The sequence below is a fragment of the Orycteropus afer genome, unplaced genomic scaffold (assembly GCF_000298275.1).
Source record: "Orycteropus afer afer isolate SDZICR_OR568_19922 unplaced genomic scaffold, OryAfe1.0 scaffold00007, whole genome shotgun sequence".
Classification (NCBI taxonomy): Eukaryota; Metazoa; Chordata; class Mammalia; order Tubulidentata; family Orycteropodidae; genus Orycteropus; species Orycteropus afer.
Genome location: NW_006921594.1, coordinates 2712648 through 2734684, shown reverse-complemented (window position 1 = coordinate 2734684; position 22037 = coordinate 2712648). Strand labels below are relative to the sequence as shown.

The 22037-nt window shown below is 39.4% G+C and overlaps 1 pseudogene; it reads left to right on the top strand.

Annotated features, from left to right (window-relative positions):
- LOC103200497 overlaps window positions 1–21237 on the top strand; it is a 31304-nt pseudogene extending 10067 nt beyond the window's left edge.
- The last annotated feature ends 800 nt before the right edge of the window (window positions 21238–22037 follow it).

Below are 22037 nucleotides of genomic sequence, written 5' to 3'. Positions count from 1 at the left end.
TCATGCTTGGTAGGGTGGAGGGTTGACGAAAGAGGGGGAGGCCTTCAACGAGATGGATTGACACAGTGGCTGCAATGATGGGCTCAAGTATAGCAGGGATTGTGGGGCTGGTGCGAGATCGGGCAGCGTTTCGTTCTGCTGTGCGTGGGGTCGCTATGAGTCAGAAATGACTCGACAGCACTTAACAACAACAACATAGAGATTATTCAGTATGGAATCTTTTGTGTTTCTTTCATTTTCTAGATAATACCTGTGTATTATGTTGTATGTACTAGAAATTCATGTTTTTTTAATTATTGTTTTATGGTATTCTATTGTATGCATATACCATGATGTACTTAGTCATTCTCTTATGGATGGATATTTGTTTTTTTCAATTTGGAGCTATAATGAATAAAACTTTAATGAACACATTTGTACAGGTCTTTTTGTGGACACATGATTGTTCAAAGAAGTCCATTTTTCCTCTACCATTAATATTAAAAAAAAAAAAATCAATCGATCTTTGCTCTTATAGGGTTCAGAAGTAGCTTTTCAATTCTCAAATGCCAAAAAGAAATCAGGATAGCATTAGATGTTACTGAAGAAAAAGATGAGAAATCTAATTGAAGACTGGGCCAGAAATTAGCATTTTGTAAGACATAGAAAAACATGAACATCTAATGAAATGGAAAATGATTATATATGGTAACATATATAATAAAAAATATATTCATAAAAAGACCTGTACAAAAGTATTCATAGAGTCTTTTTCCTTTATAGCTCTAAACTGGAACAAGTCTACAAGAATCTTAAATTCTTCCCACGCTCTACTTATTTGGAGAACATATAAGGATTCTGCAGACCTGACAGTGTACTCACAATTTCCTGACTATCTCAGATTATAATAATGTCTTACATGTATGGAGAATTTTAAAATTACATCTTTCACATCATATAGCTAATAAGTGGGAAAGCCGGAACTCAAACGCTGAAGTTCTGATGCTAACTTTAGTGTGTTTTCCCATCATATCCTGATTGCACCTCATCAGGAAAAGCTACACTCAACATGATTACTTATGACAACGTGTATTTAATTTTTAATATTTTTAAAGCTGTGTGTCTTATACTTTGGGGGTTTTTCTAATTAGAAATAATTAGGTGCATATGCATTCTATCTCCCCTTGTCAGTGGGTCTCAACCTTTTCTAGCTCTGCCTTATCAATGACTTCATCAGAGAGACTGTGTCCCACTGTGAGAGATATACACACCCCCTTTCACTAAAAGTAATGTTTTTTTTGTTTTTTTTCCTCGCTTGTCCATTGGCATTCTGTTACTAGGAACCCTGGTGGCAATGGTTAAGCACTCATCTGCTAACCTAAAAGTTAGCAGTTTGAACCCAGCTAGAAGCATAAGGAACTCTGGTGGCATAGTGCCTAAAGCACTTGACTGCTAACCAGAAGGTTGGCGGTTCAAACCCACTAGCCACCCCATGCAATAAAGAATGGTTAATCTCCTTCTGTAAAGATTTACCCCCTCAGAAACCCAATGAGGGTCGTTATGAGTTGGAATCTACTTGATAGCAGTGGGTTTGGTTTCTTTGGTTTAGAAGCTCCATGGTTTCAGCCTGTAAAACCCTATAGGGCGGTTCTGCTCTGTCACATAGAGTCGCTGGGCATTGAAATTGACTTGACGGTGCCTAACAACATCCTGTTATTATAGCTTTTATTCATGGTAAATTCAACAAAGTTTTTTAAAATGGATTTTTTATTAGAAAACTTCTTAGATCTTTTAAAATAGAAAATAATGTGCCTGGTGACTTTATAAAGCACATAGAAGAGTGTACTGACTCTCTAAATTTGATGGGTCATGAAAACACATTAATAGCACTTAGAAATTTTAGAGAAAAAAATTTGGGGAAACTCCTTCCTAGACTGGTTTTCTTTGCTACCCTTTGCAAGCTAAACTTTTGACTATACTGTTCCTCAAAGCTTGAAGGAACTGCTGGGAAATCTCACTAAGAAACAATATTAATGGATGGGGATGGCTTCAATGTGTTGTTACTCCCTTCCAGATAGAGGATTAGTCCTCTGAAAGGAATGATCAGAACTAAACTCAAAGTGATGGATGGTGTAAACTCAGGCACTGTACTGCTAAAAAAGAAATATATGTTGTGATGGTGTGGGGGTCTGGGGGCAGGGAGCTTAATCAGAGCCTGGCTGCCTGGGAATAGATCTTGGGGAGTCTGCTATGAGTTCTTCCTAAAACCAAAGGATGTTCTCAGGGAGGAAAAAGTAATAAATGCTAAAAATATCACCTCTTTTACATCATCCTATGGGGCGCCACACACCATATAGATTTTCATGGTCCTGCACCGTAACAAGCAACGCTCTCCAGATCTGTGTCTTGATGGGTCTACCCAACAGAGAACATTATTTTCTATCCCACACATCTTTGTGGAAAGCTTTTTATTTTCTAAGTTCTCAGTGAGAGCTGCTTGGCTGACGAAACTCATTTGCAAATAGTTTTGTTTATTTTTGCCAACTGTGAAAAATCATACTCTTCATTCCGCCTGTAGCTGAAATGTGGAGTCATGTCCATTTCAGAAAAACATCATACTCTTGTTTTTACTGACTTGTCTTCTCCTTAAGATGCAATGGTTCATCTTATTAATACCAGTAGAGCTGAGCAGATTTTTGAAAGTTTGTTTTAATTACATGTCCTAATGCCTCACAAGGAAGATGGGGCAATCGACTTCCATAGTGATACCGCCTCAGAAACCCAAGGAGGGGTCGCTATGAGTCGGGTCCGACTCGACGGCACATAACAACACAACAACAATGCCATATTAATTGTATACGTTTTCTAGGGCTGCCTTAACAAACGTGGGTGGCTTTAAAAAAAGAAATGCATCATATCACACTTTGGAGGCTGGTAGTCTGAATTCAGGGTGTCAGCAAGGTCAAGTTCTCTCCAAAGATTCCCAGAGATAAGATCTTTTCTTGTCTTACTCAGCTTCCAGTAGCTCCAGGTGTTCCTTGGCTAGCAGCTGCAGCATAATTCCATAGTCACACGATCCTTTCCTTTGGTTTGGGTGTGAATCTCCTCAGATTGTACTATGACTTGAAATCACTTGGTGGCGGTGGGTTTGCTTTGGTTAGATTGGACTAAGAACCCCCCTACTCCAGGATGACCTTATGTTAACTGATAACATCTCCAAAGACCTTATTTTCAAACAGAGCACATTTACTTGACACAGAATATGTATGTCACATTAAAATACACTGGACAACATTTACCCAAGATATGTAAAAAGTTTCCATTAATTATTAAATAAAAGAAAAACATAAAAGCATAATGAGATATTTTAAATGTTAGAAAAAATGCAAATAAAAAATATTGATGGAGATGTATGGAAATTACTAAACTCACAAATTGCTGATGATGATTTAAGATGGAAAGCACTTTGACAGTATATTGCTAGACACAAAATGTTCTAAGAATATCTATTCTTGGAAATATCTTCAGGAAATACTCCAAAGTAGAAAAGGACTACGGATCATGTGTACTGCAAGGTAGTGACAAGAAAATCAGTGCGGATATCCACTGATGAAGAAATACCTAACTGAATTATGGCATAAAACATATTAGAATATTATGCAGCCATTCAAACAGTAATTACAAGGGTATGAAAAGATTCTGACTGAAACACTTGATACCCAATTCCTTGCTAAGATTGATTCAGCTGGTAATTATGAATATATAGGGTAAATTTATAAAATCATGCTAGGTGAAAGACAGTTTTTTTTTTTTTTTTTTAAAAAAAAGGAATACATGTGTCCTTAATTAAAACTATATAAATAATCATGTTGCACATACCGAAGGATAAGAAGAGATTGGGGGGGGGGGAAGAGGGAGGAAAATATTCTCTGTTAAATATTATTTATTTATTTAAATTTTCACTGTGATCTGGGTGAAAGTTTGCAGAGCAAATTCACTTTCCAGACAACAGTTCATACATATTTTGTTTCATGGCATTGATTGCAATCCCTATAATGTAACAGCTCTCTTCCCACTTCCTCTCTGTGGTTAGCTTTTCCCTGTGTACCTCTTTCCTATGCATTTCTGTCCTCTGAGCCATCTCCCTGTGCAAATACAACCCTTTTGATCTCCCATGGTTATTTGTTCTAAGGAGTATATTTACCTGGTGTAAGTGTTCATTTTATATGCCTGTCTTTGTTTGGCTGGAAGCCATAGGAATGAGTTCATTTCCCAGCTGGAAGGGTGACTAGGAGCCATAGTCTCAGGGGTTTCACCAGTTTCTATCAGACCAGTAAGCCTGGTCTTTATTATGATTTGGGATTTTGTTCAACATTTTTCTCCCACTTCACCCTACACTGATCCTGTTCTGAGTGTTTGACAGTGAGTTGTAGCTGGACACCATCTAGTTCTTCTGGTCTCATGGTCATGTAAGTTGAATATATTGTCTGTTTCCATGCTTCTTTGGTTTTCTTCATTCTTTGTTCCAGATGAAGAGAGACCAATTGTTGAATAGTAGATGGCTACTTCCAAGCTTTTAAGATCCCAGTCGCTGTCCACCAAAGTAGAATGTAGAACAATGTTTTTGTGTAGTATGTTATTCAACTGAGCTTGATGTCCCTTGTGGCCATGGTCCTAAGCCCAGGGGCCCAACAATTCAGTCCCTCAGGGTAGTTGGTCATGGCTAAGAAGTTGTCATAACTTTGCCCCCTGTTATCTCTATTATGTATGTGGACATTCTTATGGCACATATAATTATGTATGTAGAAATATCATTGGCCAAACTTACATATGGTCATGCGTATATTCCCTTTTGCCTACACATACCTGATCATTCAGCCTGTCTACCTATGTAAAATTTATTTTTACTGTGCTTTCTAAAACAAAATATATATTCTTGGAATAACTTTCAAAACATCTATTGCACGTATGGTATCACAAAGTGTTGTAGGGTAAATCCAACTATGACAAAGGGGAAGAGCCTTAGTTGACAATTGAGCACTCAATATGGAAGCTAAAAACAGGAAGACCAGTTCCTGCCTGTTATTATTTCCTTGGGAAAAAAAAAAAAAACTAAGATCTTTAATCGTAAGAAAAAAAAAAAATATGACTTCTCCCAAATTAGATTTAGAGTTTGAATTGGTAAGAAAAATATAAAGTTGAAAATTTTAGTTATTTATGCATTCAGCATAAATGTTTCATCATATTTTTAGACCTTAGTATGCCAAAGTGTTTAGAAATGTTATGGGTATTTTTTCTATTTGAAGTATCTCTACGCACAATTAATAAATTCATCCATTGAACTCTACAGAATAATAATAAAGAAAAAGTCTCAGAAAGAGCTGTTGTAATGAACTGCCTAAAGTTTGGGATACGTTGGCAAGGAGGACCAGAGAAAACTTGAAAAAATACACACACACACACACACGTAAAAAAGTCAAACAAATAATGTTTCTTTTCACCATAAATATGAAAATAATATTAAATTGCATGTGGAAAATGCTCTTGTTTAAATGTTGTACGATATTACTAGAGAAAGGGTTATGTTTTCTCATATTGACAAAAGCAGAGAAATGAGAGGAAATATATGTTTCATGCTTAAAATCTGAGCCATAGAGAGACCAATTGAGATTTTCAGAGGAATGTCATCTCCAGATGCTGTGTCTTGTTTCCACATTACCTGGAGAGTGTCGTGCGGCTGCATATCCTCAGCTGTTGACTGTGTTCTGCTCATTTTCCAGTGGGAAGGACAGGTTTAATGCTTTCCCAGCCCCGTGAACTTTTTGCTGTCTGCTGTTTCTGTTTACCTGCCCATTTGCTTATTTATAGTTTGCACTTAGCTTGCTCTGCAAGTGATTCTGAGAATCGTAGGATGAATGGACAATACCTTTGCAGGCCATAAGCTTTACAAATAAATCTCTCTCTCTTCAGACTTTATACTGGGTCAGTTTGGAGACTCATCCTTCTTTATCTCTTTTCCACAGTTGATGAGATTTTCAAAAAGGACCATACATATTTAAACCAAATGTAAAGGATGTGGGTTTCCTTTTCAGATTTATGAAACCTGCCCTAAGACCCCACACCTCTTCTGAAAGATGATTCGGTGTCAGATCCTCATGACTCCACAACCCATGCTCACTCTCTCTGAGGCTCTGTGCAATTCAGAATATGACCATGACTTCCCTGATGAGGTTTGGTTGCATGCTGCCTGTTCCAGTAGACTTTGATGTTAGATATTTAACTTTATTTCTGTATATCTCACAGTCTTAGCAAGACCTCCAGATTCATCAGCAAGCTGGATTTCTAGGGCACAGCTCCTGGATGTGGGGTGGTCTTGAGGGAGTCAAAAATTTTGAAATGCTTCTTCACTCTCGGGCCGCTGCTGGCACTGCACTCAGGTATCTGTCTCTAGGCCATTGCTCTCTCCTGCCTAGTGTGAGTGAGGACTCTCTAAGAATAATTTCTCCCGGCACAAATCAGAAAATAGCTTTGGAGGGTTCCACCAGGCACAAAAGCTCCACCAGTAATTCTTGCCAGAAAAAAACAAATGTAGGAGATAGGAGTTCAGGGACAATGTTGTTGTTGTCTGCCACTGAGTCAATTTTGACTCATACCAAGTGACCCTATATGGCAGTTGTTGTTGTTATGTGCTGTCGAGTCAGACCCAATGCATAGTGACCCCTCCTTGGGTTTCCGAGGCAGTATCACTACCGAAGTAGATTGCCCCATCTTCCTTCCGAGGATTGGCTGGTGGGTTTGAACCACCAGCCTTCTAGTTAGCAGTCAAGTGCCTTAGGCAGTATGCTACCAGGAGCAATCTACCTCTATAGAGATACTGCCTCAGAAACCCAAGGAAGGGTCACTATATGGCAGAATAGCTTTAAAAATAGGAAACCCAAAAGGTATGCTAGGTTGTAACCAGTGTTCCACCAGGGCTCCTTTCAGAGTTAATACATTAAGTAAAGATATTGAATCTCCAAAGGAGTCCAGTGACTCTATGGTTATGCATTCAGCTGCTAACTGAAAAGTCAGATGGTAGAACCCACTCAGTGACTCTGAGGGAGAGAAGAATGGGTGGCCTGCTACTGTAAAAACGAAAGCCTGGGAAACCATGTGGGGGCAATTTTACTCTGTCATATACGATCACAATGAATTGGAATGGACTGGATGGCACATAACAACAACAACCTTTGCAAAAACAAAAAAGCAAACAAGCAAGGAAACAAATGAACAACAAACCCAACTATTCACGAACAAGTTAGGTTCTAATGAATAACCTTCTCTTCCACATTAAAAAACAACTCTTTTTCCTTATGTTATAAACAATGTTCATTCCAAGGCCTTGGACAAGGTGTAACCCCCTTTTCAGACTCATCTATAGAATAAGGAAATTGGACAATATCAGCTGTATAGTTCAATCAAGTCTCACCAAGCTGTAGAAACCTTTTACTTTATGAGCTGTCCAGAGAACAGCTGAGCAGTTAGATTAAACTCTTGGGCTGGGTGAATAAATACTTAGCAAACAATTGGAAGACAGACGTGGAAACAATCATTGCCCTGACTCTATCATTAGCCATGGACCATATTAATGATTTTGGAGGGAAGCTCAGCAAAATGCTAATTTATTTAATAAATATTTAATAGTATAATATTTCAATAAATAAATTAGTGTTTACACAGTAAAGAATACAAATGTTTTGTGCATACATTCTTGACCCACTTCCACAGTCCTTCTGGAATGTTTCTCAAAGAATTATTGAAAAAAAAAACAAAACACACACATACACCAAAATATTTCTGTCTATATAGCAGCTTATGATTGGTGATTAGATCTATAATATAATCCAATGGTTTATCCCTCTTATCTTGGGAATGTTTAATCAACTTGGATATTTGCTTTAAATTAGCACAGTCAAATGTACGTTTGTATAAAATCTCCCAAATCATGAAAGATTTATAATTGGAAATGTATTTGGATTATTCTCTAGTTAATCAACTGGATAAAAATTAGGAGTACTGTTACTAGAACAATTAATTGGGTTGAACCAAGCCTTATGAAAAAATGAGAAAATTTTTTTTCATAGTGTGCTTTTGGCGACATAAATGACATTAAAAGATTTGTTCACTACCATAGAATTGGTGTGATGAGGTCCTCATGCCATTTTCAGAAGCCGAGGTTAACCATGGAAGCATCGATCATAAGAAGAGGGGCCAGATGTTGTGCAGTCTTGATTTTGAGTCTGTTGTTGGCCCTTTATGGGCTTGCATAGGTTAATTAACTCTGAAGAGACTCAGGAGCCACTCCTAAGAAGCCTAATGAGAAACAGTATAATATTATTAAGACATTGTCCAATTCAGCAACTACATGGTTACAATGGTGTGTCCTGGGATGTAGCAAGGTTCTAGAAGCTGAGGGTGGTGGCAGACTGGGGCAAGGACAGGAGTACAAAGAGAGATGGGTTCCATAACAAGAACACTTACCTACAATCTGGTTGGAAAGTACAGTAAACCCTGTTGACTGTGAACAGTCGTGGCCCCTCTTTCCTCCTAGGAAAGAAAACGCTCGTCAGTTCAGGTATCCACCCTCCTACTGTGGCCATAATTTTCAGAGGAAGTATGAAGGATCTCTCTCACCAAAGCCCTCCGTGTTCCCTTGCTGGTGATTTCTTGAGGCACAGGTGTCGTGGGTATGTACAGCAATTCAGGTCAATAAGGCCGAAGGCCAGACTGGCTTTTCCAGAATGTGTTTCTGGAAAAGATTTCCTTGGTCTGAAAGAAACACCAAAAAAGCAAAGTCCTTTCCTGCCTTTGCAAATGGATCTGGGGATACAACTTCTGCTATAGATATTTGTAAGGAACTCCGATGGTGCAGTGGTTAAAGCACTTGGCTGCTAACCAAAGGGTCAGTAGTTCAAACCCCCAGCTACTCCATGGAGGAACAAAAGATTTACAGCCTTGGACAAGCAATAGGGGTTGCTGTGAGTCAGAATCGACCCGACGGCAGTGAGTTTGGGTTCGGCGGTAGGCATCTGCCACCCAGAAGGGAAGCTGGGCTGAGAACTAAGACAAAAGGCTGAAGATGCAGAGCTAAGAGACGACTTAAACTGCACTAAGAGCAGAGATGGAGGTGCACAAACGGCGTAGAGGAGGCAAGGGGTTTAGGTTTGTTAAAAGTTTAATTTTCAATATTTTAGGAATTTTTCTGATTATAACTTTCTTTATATTTCTAGCTTAACTCTGCTGTGATCAGAGAAGATATGCTCAATGATTTCAATTCTCCTCTGAAATTCATTGAAACATTTTCTTACCCATTATGTTGTCAATTTACACTTGAAAAAGTTTCCACTTCTGACATTATTGGGTGGTGTTCTATATAGATTGTCATGTTGACTGCTTTGCCTGCATCTTCTATGCACTAACTGAATTATTTGTCTGCATACTGTCTTAGTTTGTGAGAGAGGTATATTACAACTTCCCACTATGATTGTGGATTATTTCTTTCCATTTTGTTAATTTTTGCTTTATAGATTTTAAAGCTATATTATTGAATATAATTTAAAATTGTCCTATCTTCCTGAGAGATGGGCTCTTGTCATTTAGAAAATTTCCCTCAATATCTAGCATACTTCTTGTCTTAATGTTTATTTTGTCTGCTATTAGTATAATTATACCACTTTCTTTTGCCTAGGGTATAGAAGATATAGGTTTTCATTCTTTCAGTCTTTCTGTGACCTCATATTTAAGATATATCTCTTATAAGCAGCATGCATTTAGATTTTATTATTTTCCCCTGCCCAAAAATCTTTGTCTTCTAATTGGAATATTTGATTTACATGTAATATAATAATTGATGTATTTTGGTTGAGATACACATTTTGGTTGAAAGCATTTTAAGATTTGCTTTCTATTTGTCTCACTAGTTTTACAATTTTTCTTTTTTCTGGAATTAAATAATAATTTTTTTATTCAAGTTTATTCAGGCGTCAGCTATATTATCTTGTTTGTAATATATTAGTTCTCCCCCAATGGTTAGTTTGCACAATGATTACTCAGATTATTATATAAATCCTTACTGGGCATTACTAAATAATTCCCCTCACCCCCATTTTTGTTTCCGGCACGGCCCCATCAGACAATCAAAGTTCTGCTCACCTTCTCTACCTCATAGAAATTGCTCTCTACTCAGCATCTCTGTCTTCTTGTTGTTGTTGTTATGTGCCGTCGAGTGGGACCCAACTCATAGCGACCCCTCCTTGGGTTGCCGAGGCAGTATCACTATGGAAGTAGATTGCCCAGCCTTCCTTCTGAGTCTTGTCACTTACAAAATGGTAAAAGTATTTGAGTAGGAAAGCACAGAATGTCAGCCTCACTGCAATAATTTCTCTTCTCTCTTGGATCTTTGCTTCTCAAGTCCTAGCTGCCTTGTTCACTCTTCAATGCCTTCAGAAAAGTGAGATTTAATTTTTGATTCAGATTTTTCTATTCTGTTTATGTTCTCAACAGAAGGTTTTATCTACTAAAACTTGGTCTACCATTACTGGTAGCAGAACTCCTGATATTTATTACAATATACACATATATTTATTTCAAGGAAGAAAGAATGTTCTCAATTAAACTATGACACAATGCTTTCTTACCTTAATTTTATACTTATTGAAAGTTATTTAGATTTATTGAGACATGGACTTTGTACGTAACATTTTTATACCTACATAAAAAGAACAATGTAATCAAAATAAATTTGCTAGGATATTTAAAACTGTTTCCACATTCAGAGCTCCAAATCATGAACTTGGAGCTTGTGTTAACTGTGTTTTATCACACACTATGCTGTCCTACTCTTTTACATCCTGTGCTCCCTTGGAAAGAGTTCTCTTCTGCCTCCCGTCTCTATGGCATGGAAACCAACTGAGGCCAGTCACATGTGAGTTTCTCTGTGACTTTGTGCTCTCTGACTGGATGGGTAAGGCATGCCCACCATCTTTGCCCATGTGGCTGGTTTATAAGTGGACTCAAAATCTGTTGAAAGTTCTCTAGCAAAATGTAGCTTACGTGGAAAAAAACTAAATAAGAAGCTTCAATTAAGTCTCCTGGTTATAGGTCCCCAGAGCCTGGCATTAGGTTCTTATTTATAAGAATGGCAATTAGTTTCCTATTTGGCTAGTATTTCCTATATACATACATACTTGGTACAAAACACTGAAGGAGGAAAAAGAATTAATGGGAAGACTTGAGTCCTGAACCAGCCACTAGCATTAAATTTATAACAAACATTTCTCAGTTGTCCAAAATATATGACCCTGGTTCCATATTGCTTATAAGCATTGAAAGAAAAGACTGACATTTATGCATGGTATTTATAATTGTTTTTGAAAATGTGGATTATCAATAATTTATAGATGAAGATTCCTACTAAAATACCAGCTACATTTTTGTAGTTATATAATCTTTCATATTTTAACCCAATTAACAAAAAAACACTTTAGAAAATTCTGTGTATTAACACCAGTTAATATAAAGACCAACAGGTTAATAGGATGTCAGTCCATGTTCATATATTCATGAAAATATTCGTATTGTTCTCAGAGGTTGAATGGAGATCAAGATGTTTGATTAGCTTTAATTGGTATCACTTCAAAATAGTGGCATCTGTAATTATTTCAGTTTGTACACTGCCTTTCTCCCAGAGAGTTAAAAGAGCTCTCTGAGCCAGCTCTCAGCTGTCTCTGTTGTGTTTGTGCTCATGATGATGCCTGCAAATAAATCTATATGAAGCACCGTGCTGACAACTTCAGTATTCCAGATGGCAGACCCTCTGAATGTCTTTGGGGATTTCATCCACACAAGAAGTTTCCAGAAGAAAGCACACCACGAGGTGGTGGGGCAGACCGGGATAGGTGTCACGACTGATGATATATGGTGTATGGGCAGTGAGTGTGCATCCCCACTGAAACCTGTCAGCATTTCTCAAAAGATGCTGTCAGCACAATAAGATACTAGATGCTGAGTATCAGAAATATGCAAATGAGGAGATTCAAGTTCAACAAATTTGGACACTTAGATTAAAAAAGAAAACTAGTCCAAAAAGATAAAGAAGAGGGAGCTAGAGTAACTGTTACTGAGAGAACACAGAAAGAAGAATTGAGTTCCGAAGTTCACATATGGTTATGTATACCCATTTAACTTACAAGTACAATCAGATGGCAGAAGAATCTGTTTCTGGTTTTAGTTTTCTTCAAAAACAATGTTTTTGTGGTTTGTTTTTTCCTGATTAATGTGTTATGTTGGCTATACAAAATTTAGAAAATGGAAAAAAATCCTGAGAAAAAAAATTACCATATCCCCAGGAGATAAACAGTTAATAGTTTGTAATACATACCACCAGTCCTTTCCATATAAATATAGATGAATTTGAGCAGCTGCTTTAACTGCAACACAATGCAATGCAACTCACTGCCATGGAGCTGGATCTGCCTCATAGCGACCCCTCCTTGGGTTTCCATGTCTCTGTCACTATGGAAGTAGATTGCCCAACCTTCCCACTCTACACGAAATCAAACCAAACTCACTGCCATCAAGTCGGTCGGGACTCATAGTGACCCCTCCTTGGGTTTCCGAGGTGGTATCACTATGGAAGTAGATTGCCCAATCTTCCTTCCCAGGAGTGGCTGGTGGGTTTGAACCACCAGACTTCTGGGTTAGCAGTCAAATGCCTTAGGCACTACTCCACCAGAGCTCCTAAACACAGATGAACCAAATATAAAGCTCTGGTAGCATAGTGCCTACGGTACTTGACTGCTAATCAGAAGGCTAGCAGTTCAAACCCACCAGTCACTCCTCAGAAGGAAGAGATTGGTCATTCTACTTCCGTAGTGATACTGCCTCGGAAACCCAAGGAGGGGTCACTATGAGTCGGGTCCGACTCCATGGCACATAACAACAACAACAAACTACTCTGACTTCTGTTTTGAGCCTTCCTTCCTACTTGTCTCTACCTTGGGAAGCAGGAAAAGAAGAAAAAAATCTAAAATTCTCGGTCTCTAAGATTTCCCTTTCCCTGGCCCTACTCCTTCCCCGATCACCTTACTTAAATCACCTGTCCCTCCTCCCTCCTGTTTTAGTCTGTATCTTTTTCCATCGTCCGTATCACCATGTAATACTCTCTTTATTTTGCATAGTATTTTTTCTTAATCTTTCAATTGTTGTCTTCTTCAACTAGAGTATAATCTCCATAGAGGAGGGGGTTGTTTTGTTTTTTCCCCCCACAGTTGGGTCACCAGTACCAAGATCAATGCCTTTCATTGAGAAGGCCCTCATTTCAAACTTGTTGCATAAATGAATGAGGAGCTATGGGTTTGGCTTATATAAGAGAAAAGAGGCTTTGACTCTTCTGTCCTCTGGATCCCAAATGGACTCTTCTGCTGAGGTGAGGTTGGTTTTATTAGCCCCTGTCCTTAGCCATTTGTTCCAATCTTGATACTATAGCTCTTGGTGAACTCTTGTTCCTGGCCCAGGACTCTACATCCTCTTCAAATCTCAATGTCTGTATTTGGTCCCTGGGCTGGAAAGTTTCTGGATCTACCAAAAACCATCTACAGGCCTTAGTGGGGATGGTGGAAGAAGCCATAACATTGCCCAAGGTGCATAGATGGTCTCCTTCAGCCATAATGTGTCAATGCTGAGCGATTTAGGTCAAGAAATTGAATTGAGGATTGGCATTTTTTATATTTTCTATTTGGCATAGTGCCTAAGTCATTTGACTGCTAGCCAGAAAGCTAGCAGTTCAAACCCACCACCTACTCCATGGAAGGAAGACTGGGTAATCTATTTCTGTATAGATTTATCACCTAGGAAACACAAAGGGGGTAGCTATGAGTCAGAATCAACTCGATGGCAGTGAGTTTGTTTTGTTTTTTTTGATCTGATGATATACTAAAGCTCTGATGTCCAATATAAAAGTGCTCTGGTGGTGCAGTGCCTAAGGCATTGGACTGCTAACCAGAAGGTTGGCAGTTCAAACCCACCAGCCATTCCATGGAAGGTAGATGAGGCAATCCACATCTGTAAAGATTTAATACCTTGGAAACCCATGGGGGTCGCTGTGAGTTGGAATTGACTCGATGGCAGTGGTTTTGATTTTTGCCACAGACCACACTTGCAAAGTGGCTGATCTGAATTGAGATGTGTTGTAAGTGTGAAATGCACACTGGACTTCAAAGACAATATGTAAAAAGAATGTAAAAGATTGTCTTAATTTTATGTTAGTATATGCTGAAATGATATTTTGATGATATAGGGCTAAATAAAATAGATTATTAAACTTAGTCTCACCTGTTTCATTTTATTTTCTTCAGTGCAGCTACAAGAAAATTTAAAATTACACATATAGTGCTTATCTATGGCTCCCATTGTATTATAAGAGTGCTATGGTCATCACCAGGAGCTCTGATAGCGTAGTTCCCAAGGCACTTGACTGCTAACCAAAAGGCTGGTGGTTCAAACCCACCAGCCACTCCTCAGAAGGAAGATGAGGCAATCTACTTCCATAGTGATACTGCCTTGGAAACCTAAGGACAGGTCGCTATAGTTGGGTCCAACTCCACGGCACATAACACCACCACCACCATGGTCATCACTATTCTAAAGCTTTGCTTACTCACTGGGGAGGAAGAACCCTGAGACCTGATTTCCGTGTTCTCTCCTCTCTTCTCCAGTCTAAGGTGCTGAAGGACAGGGCCAACTTTGGGATCTCCCTCCCTATGATATCCTCTTCCTGACCTCAGGGCAGTATGCCATGTGGCTGAGGGCTTTTCCTGGCAAAAGAAGTATCTTCTCTAAATATATGGTTAAAGCTGTGATTTAAGTTTTTAGGCTTAATATACAAGAAGACTGTAGAAAATTCTTTTTTTTTTTTTTTCTTTCTTTCTTTCTAGAAACTCTGGCATTAAAGCTTTATTTTCTTTCAAAGAAATTGAGCCTTCTAGCTGTATCCACCCCATCTCTGAAGCACATATCCTTTGCTTCAGTGAGTGGGACACCCCAAAGCACCCCTCTCCAAAAATAGCATATTGTTTTTTTTTTGTTGTTGTTATTGTTATGTGCCATGGAGTCAGACCCAACTCATAGCGACCCCTCCTTGGGTTTCTGAGGTGGTATCACTATGGAAGTAGATTGCCCAACCTTCCTTCTGAGGAACGGCTGCTGGGTTTGAACCACCAGCCTTCTGGTTAGCAGTCAGGTGCCTTTAGGCACTATGCTACCAGAGCTCCAAAAAAAAAAAAAAGAAAGCATAGGATAGGAATATATCTCTTACAGTATTCCAAGAAAAATATTTCCCTTTTTACTTAAATATCACTACTTAAAATGTTTTTGTAATCTCTATCCTTCATTTTAAAATATACTATGATTATTGGAGGAGTAAATCATGATTTCTTGACAAGAAGTGATATACGTGAATATCACAATTATCTAAGATATATTTTCAAACTACACCTGGGAATACCACATCCACAATAGGGATTCTGAGTTTCCACTACGCTTAAACCCTCATCCTCTTAGCACATGCTAATATTGCTAGTAGGAATTGTACTCTGAAGACACCAACACTGAAGGTTTATTTTTGCTCCCTTGAGAGGCTCCAACCACCTCAGATCCACTATGTGTCCCTAAGTGATACAGCCCTTTTCTTGGGCTCAGAAACATTTCTTCTCAAAGCACAAACACCAGAATGATGCCTGTGTTGTAGGTCTCTCTCGTCACTCACACTGTAAATGTTCCCCATATTTTGCATGAGTTATTTCATCTTTACCTTCTTTCAACATAAATGGAAATGTGAGTGGCAGTTCCCTTCTGAAACACCAAGGAAATAATTTTTAATTGATTAAATATCACAAGAGAAAAATATATACATTTTAACAATTGGAGGTACCTGTTACAGTCCAATATATGAATCTTTTTTTTTCTTTTTTTAAAGGGATTGAAGCTGTGTGATAACAGCAATACTAGTAGTCTTTGCAACAAAAAGAGTTTCATGAACACAGACTGGTTGATTTCCAGGCATGATAGACAATGAGCCCATGATCTCACACTTTAGTGTCAGGACTTGTAGCTCCTGTCATGTGTTGGAATGTTAGTAAATTAAATATGGTTTAAAAGCAGCTCCAAACGTCGGACTTCTATATAATTGCCAAATGACCAGATTTCTGACCACAAATGTAACGTATGTGTCCAATATGGCTCAATCAGTAAAAATTAATGGTAATGTGGTGTGAACATAAAAGAAGGAGAAATCACCTGGCAAAAATATTGACCAAGATGATTAAAACATATGGCAGAGAAACAGTATCCTTTTACTCAAATAGAGTTTTCATTCTGATGGTCCTCAGATCAGCCAATAACTCCTAACAGCTTTAGGAGACATGTCTTCAAGGAAAATGAGAAGTTTTCCCTCTGCGGCTTTATCATGCAGTAAATACCAGTCTTAGCCAGAGGCTGTCCTGGGCTCATAAATGCTGAACCTTTGCAGGGACAACATTGTCTCCCTAAATGAAGGTTGTCAACGATGGGATTGCTTGACAGAAATATTCCATACTACTAGTGCCAACCTGCCCAACTACTTAAGGATGCCAGCTATAAAATATGTTGACATAAAACTGACAGTGCTGGCGAAGTTGTTCAGAGCAATCATTCAGACATGACAATATTGGTCATGGAGTGTTAGAAGGCTGACATCATGGGTGTGACTGGTCCAAATTGGAAGCACACTTCCCAAAGGGAATTGCAAAGGGGAAATGATGTGCCCTTTTCAGCAGGTAGAGTTGTGAAGGTGCTGAAAGGGCAGCTGGATTGCCTGTGAACCCAGGAAACATGGTTTTGAAATTGTTCCACTGGACTGGCCAAGCTTTACTTGGGCAGCTTCCTCATTCCTGCCATCAGCATCTTCTTTTCTTTCTCCTCCCTCTTTTCCAATCTCATCCTCATACAAGGCAGAGATCTCAGCTTGAGCCCAGGACGTTTCTACTGTTGTTTTATGTCTTCCTTAGTCCTTTTCTCTCCATGCAATGCTTCCAGTCAGTCCTAAGTGATGGCTACAATGGTGACAACCTGGACCCCCATACTTCTACTTCTCCTACCCCATAATATTCTTCCTACTTAGGTTTCATATCTCCCAGAATAATTCTGAGATACAAGAACAAAAGTTAAATTTGGAAATGTTGACACCACAAAATCCAACTATAAAGTACTTCCTGGTGTCATGTTCATAGTTAAACCTTGTGCCCACAATGACACATCATGCATCCCTATAATACAGCAAATTTCAGGCATGAGTGTCATGTTAATTTTCTGCCTCCTCACTTAGAATACTGGAAGCTCTTTAGAAAAGTCTTTTTCGTTCTTCCTCACCTTTGTTTAGATGAGGAACTATTTCTAGCTTTATGACCCATCCTCATAATCATTGCTTTCTCTGTCAGGAAGAGCAAGAATCGAACATTCTCTTATCTGCTCTTCTGGAATAGCTTTCAACCCCTTCCTTCTTTGTTACCATCCAAAATGTTAAACTCATAAAACATAGGTCTTCTAATTCACAGCTGGATGTGCTTACCCCATCCTAGAAGCCTGTGCTTTGTGCTTTTAAATTATTTAGACCTGCCAGAGAAGTCTGAATCTGTTTCATCTTCTCCTTGTCTTTTATGATATATATATATATATATATATATATATATATATATATATGTATATTTTTAATCTTACACTGTTCCCATTAGTCCTCTTGGGCATGCTTATGGGCTAATACAGCCCTCGAAATCACCTCCTGGCATTGAAAATTCTGCCTTGGGACTTCTAAATCACTGGAAAGTCTGTAGGGACCCCCCTCCTCCAGGCCAGTTGAGTTGATTCCCTGGATCTTTAGAGGAGGAAGAAACACACCCTGACAGTAATTCCTTCCATTGGGTACTCCGGTGATGTACTCTAGCAATTGGATGTTATGTGTGGATTTCAGTTTATATTGTTTAAAACACACATATACAGACCATCAAAATGTCCTTCTCTTTACTGTTGGTGCAAAGGTGATATGTGTTAAGTTAAAAGTGACCTATTACAAGAATGAAAGTACAAACACAGTTTGCTATGATGCTTTTGGGACAAGGATATGGTGTTGTGGTCCCAAAGCACAGTGTGAGTGCCAGAAATCTTGCCCCATATCTATGACCTCACATCTCCCTAGATAGTAAAAACCTCAATCCAAATATCAAATGTCCCCTATTCTTACCATGCCCTCTTCAGATATTCTTTCACAAGAAAGCAGAAATTTTCTGTTTTCTGATAAAACTTTTTGTCCCCAAATTCCATTTTGGCTTGAGATGAAAATTTCTGATGTTATAGAAACAAAGTAACCATGTTTAGGAAGAATACACTTGCCTATGCCCTTATCAAAACCCTAAAGAAGCTTACTTTCTATATGGAAAAAAATAACCAGAATCCCTCTGCCTTCCACACAGCTAGCCAAGCCACTCAGGGGCCTGTTGTGTTGATCTGGCTGTGCAGGCAAATGCCCAAGGTCTTTCTCTCCTGCATGTATGTCTTGGCAGAAGTTGGCTGAACATATGACCTGCAGATATTGGAAGACTGGCCCATGGCTGTATGTATGAGTGACTGTGCTCTTTTACCAGAACTTCCTACAATATATTGGAGTAGATCTAAATAAATAAACTGGACATTGTGTGTTGAATGGTTAGTAAGCATTTGAGAAGTCACCTTCATATACACTTTTAAGTGAGGAAGAAAGTTTAGCAAACAGTAAGTGTAGTATAATTCATTTTTCTTTTAAAATACATAGAATAAAATACTAGAAATAGACACACACACACACACACACACACACACACAAAACCCTCACTGCCATCAAGTCAATTTTGACTCATAACGATCCCAATTTGGTTTCCTTTGTGGAAGTAGATTGCCGCATCTTCTTTCCGCAGAGCAGCTGGTGGGTTTGAACCACTTACCTTCTGCTTAGCAGCGAAATGCCTCATCCACTACACCACCAGAGTGCCTAGAAAGAGATACAGCAGATGTTTTTAGCAGCTTTGAGGTGTCATGATAACTTTTCTTTTTTTTTTTTTTGCTCTCAATTTATACATGTGTTATATTTTTAGATGAGGTAATCTATTCTCATGGTTCAAAAATCAGAAGAATTTAAAAGGACATATTGTTGTTGTTGTTGTTGTTATGTGCCGTCGAGTCGGACCTGACTCATAGCGACCCCTCCTTGGGTTTCCGAGGCAGTATCACTACGGAAGTAGATTGCCCCATCTTCCTTCCGAGGATAATGAAAAACTTTTCTCCTGTCCTATCCTTGCCCATCTTCTCCTCTCTGCTTACAGTTAAAATGTAAAAATTGTCATTCATTTATTGTATATTCTTCTACATATATCATAAATGTAAATATGAAGATAAATTCTTATTAACCCACTTTCTTACACAAAATGTAGCTTATTATATTAGCTTTTACTAGTTTATGCTTTGTAAATACAAATGGCCCCTAAATCTTGTTGTTGTTATGTGCCGTGGAGTTAGATCCAAGTCATAGCGACCCTTCCTTGGGTTTCCGAGGCAGTATCAGTATGGAAGTAGATTGCCCAACCTTCCTTCCGAGGAGTGGCTGGTGGGTTTGAACAACCACTCTTCTGGTTTGCGGTCAAGTGCCTTAGGCACTACGCTATCAGAACTGAGAGTAGGTGAAGCAAATGGAAGAATTGACAAGATTAAAGATCTGAACAGAAGATTTCAAAAAGCAGCTTGAGAAGACAAAGTCAATTATTACAGTGAAATGTGCAAAGACCTGGAGTTAGAAAACCAAGAGGGAAGAACACGCTTGGCATTTCTCAAACTGAAAGAACTAAGAAAAAAAATTCAAACCCCTAGTTGCAATATTAAAAGATTCAATGGGCAAAATATTGAATGGTGCAGCAAACATCAAAAGAAGATGTAAGGAATACACAGAATCACTGCACCAAAAAGAATTGGTTGATATTCATCCATTTCAGGAGGTGGCATGTGGTCAGGAACTAATATTGAGCCCCACTGCTGCTTCAGGCTTAGTTACCATCACAGCCTGGGAGGAGCTGCAGCTGCCACAGCGGGCCCCAGTCACCATCACCACAACCATAAGCAGCGAGGCCAAGACCCAGCAGCCTCCTGCCCCCACCTTCAGTGCTACCAACACCAAGCCCAGCATCACAGGCAGCAGTGCAGAGAGCAGCAGCCCGGCCGATGTGCCCGGCGGCTGCACATCAGCAGCACCTGTTGGTGGGAACAAGAAAGTCATCACAACAAAGGTTTTGGAAACAGTAAAATGGTTCAATGTAAGAAACAGATGTGGTTTCATCAACAGGAATGACACCAAGGACATATTTGTACACCAGGCTGCCATAAAGAAGAATAACCCCAGGAAGTACCTTCGCAGTGTAGGAGATGGACAGACCATGAGGTTTGATGTTGCTGAAGGAGAGAAGGGTGCAGAGGCAGCAATGTTCCAGGCCCTGGTGGGGTTCCAGTGCAAGGCAGTAAATATCCAGCAGACTGGAACCATTATAGACTGTAGCCACATTGTATGGGTCCTCCACGAATTACCAGCAGAATTACCAGAGTAGTGAGAGTGGGGAAAAGAACCAAGGATCGGTTAGTACTCCCGAAGGCCAGGCCCAACAGCACGGGCCCTACCGCAGGCGATGGTTCCCACCTCCATACTTGTGGAGACCCTGTGGGCCTGGGCCACAGTATTCCAACCCTCCTGGGCAGGGAGAAGTGATGGAGGGTACTGACAACCAGGGTACAGGAGAACAAGGTAGCCAGCCCAGTGAGACAGAATATGCACCGGGGTTATAGACCATGATTTCCACAAGGGCCCTCCTCGCCAAAGACAGCCTAGAAAGGATGGTAAGGAAGAGGACAAAGAAAATCAAGACCCAAGGTCAGCAGCCGCCTCAACCTTGGTACTGCCAGAACTTCAATTACCTACACAGATGCCCAGAAAACCCTAAACCGCAAGATGGCAAAGAGACAAAAGCAGCTGATCTACCGGCTGAGAATTCGTCTGCTCCCAAGGCTGAGCAGAGCAGGGCAGGGCTGAGTAAATGCCAGCTTACCATCTCTACCACCATCTGGTTTCATCATCCAACAAGAAGAAATGAATGCAATTCCAGCAATAAGAAATGAGCAGAGGATTCTGGTAAGATGAAGGAATAGGCAGACAAGCAACACAGACCCTCTTCAACAAAGAAAAAAAAAAAAAAAAACAATTGACAGAGATACAGAAGATAATCCTGGAGCCCTGAGCTTTAAAAGGAAGTATACAGAAGTGGATTAGGCACCAACTGCTGGAAAAACCTGAATGAAAACAGTGAGTACAGAGACAGTCAGAGCAGTGGACTGTCAGCTACTCTGATGGGATCAACAGCCTGAATATTTCCAAGTAGTGTTGGGACCTGAGAATTGACCTAAAGATCAGCCCTGCTCACCAAGGGCTGCAGGGACCACTGCACTGGTGGCCTATGACTAGGAAGGGAAATAGCAAGGAGGGTGACAACCTGAGCTGTTGACTTTCCACTGTACAGAGGGTGCAGCCATTTTGATTGTTTACATGCAGTAGCCATTTTGGATATTTAAAGTGATCAAGGGTGCAGCTGCTTTGAATGTTTATAAGCAGCAGCCATTTTGGATATTTAAAGTGACTGAGGGCCCAGCCATTTTGAATCTTTACAAGTGGCAACCATTTTGGATTTTAAAGCATTTTCATTTGGATTCCAGGGACCTAAGAATAGATTCTGTTTGCCAAGGTGGGCAGGGACATACAAGGGGCTGACAACAGGAAAGGATATAGGTGATGAGTGTGTAAGTGCTGTCAACTAGTGAATAGAGGAGCACAGCACAGTACCCTGCTTGCATAGATAACATACAAATAAAACAAAGAAAATGAAAATCGTGGGCAAGTCACTCCAACATGCAATCACCAATTA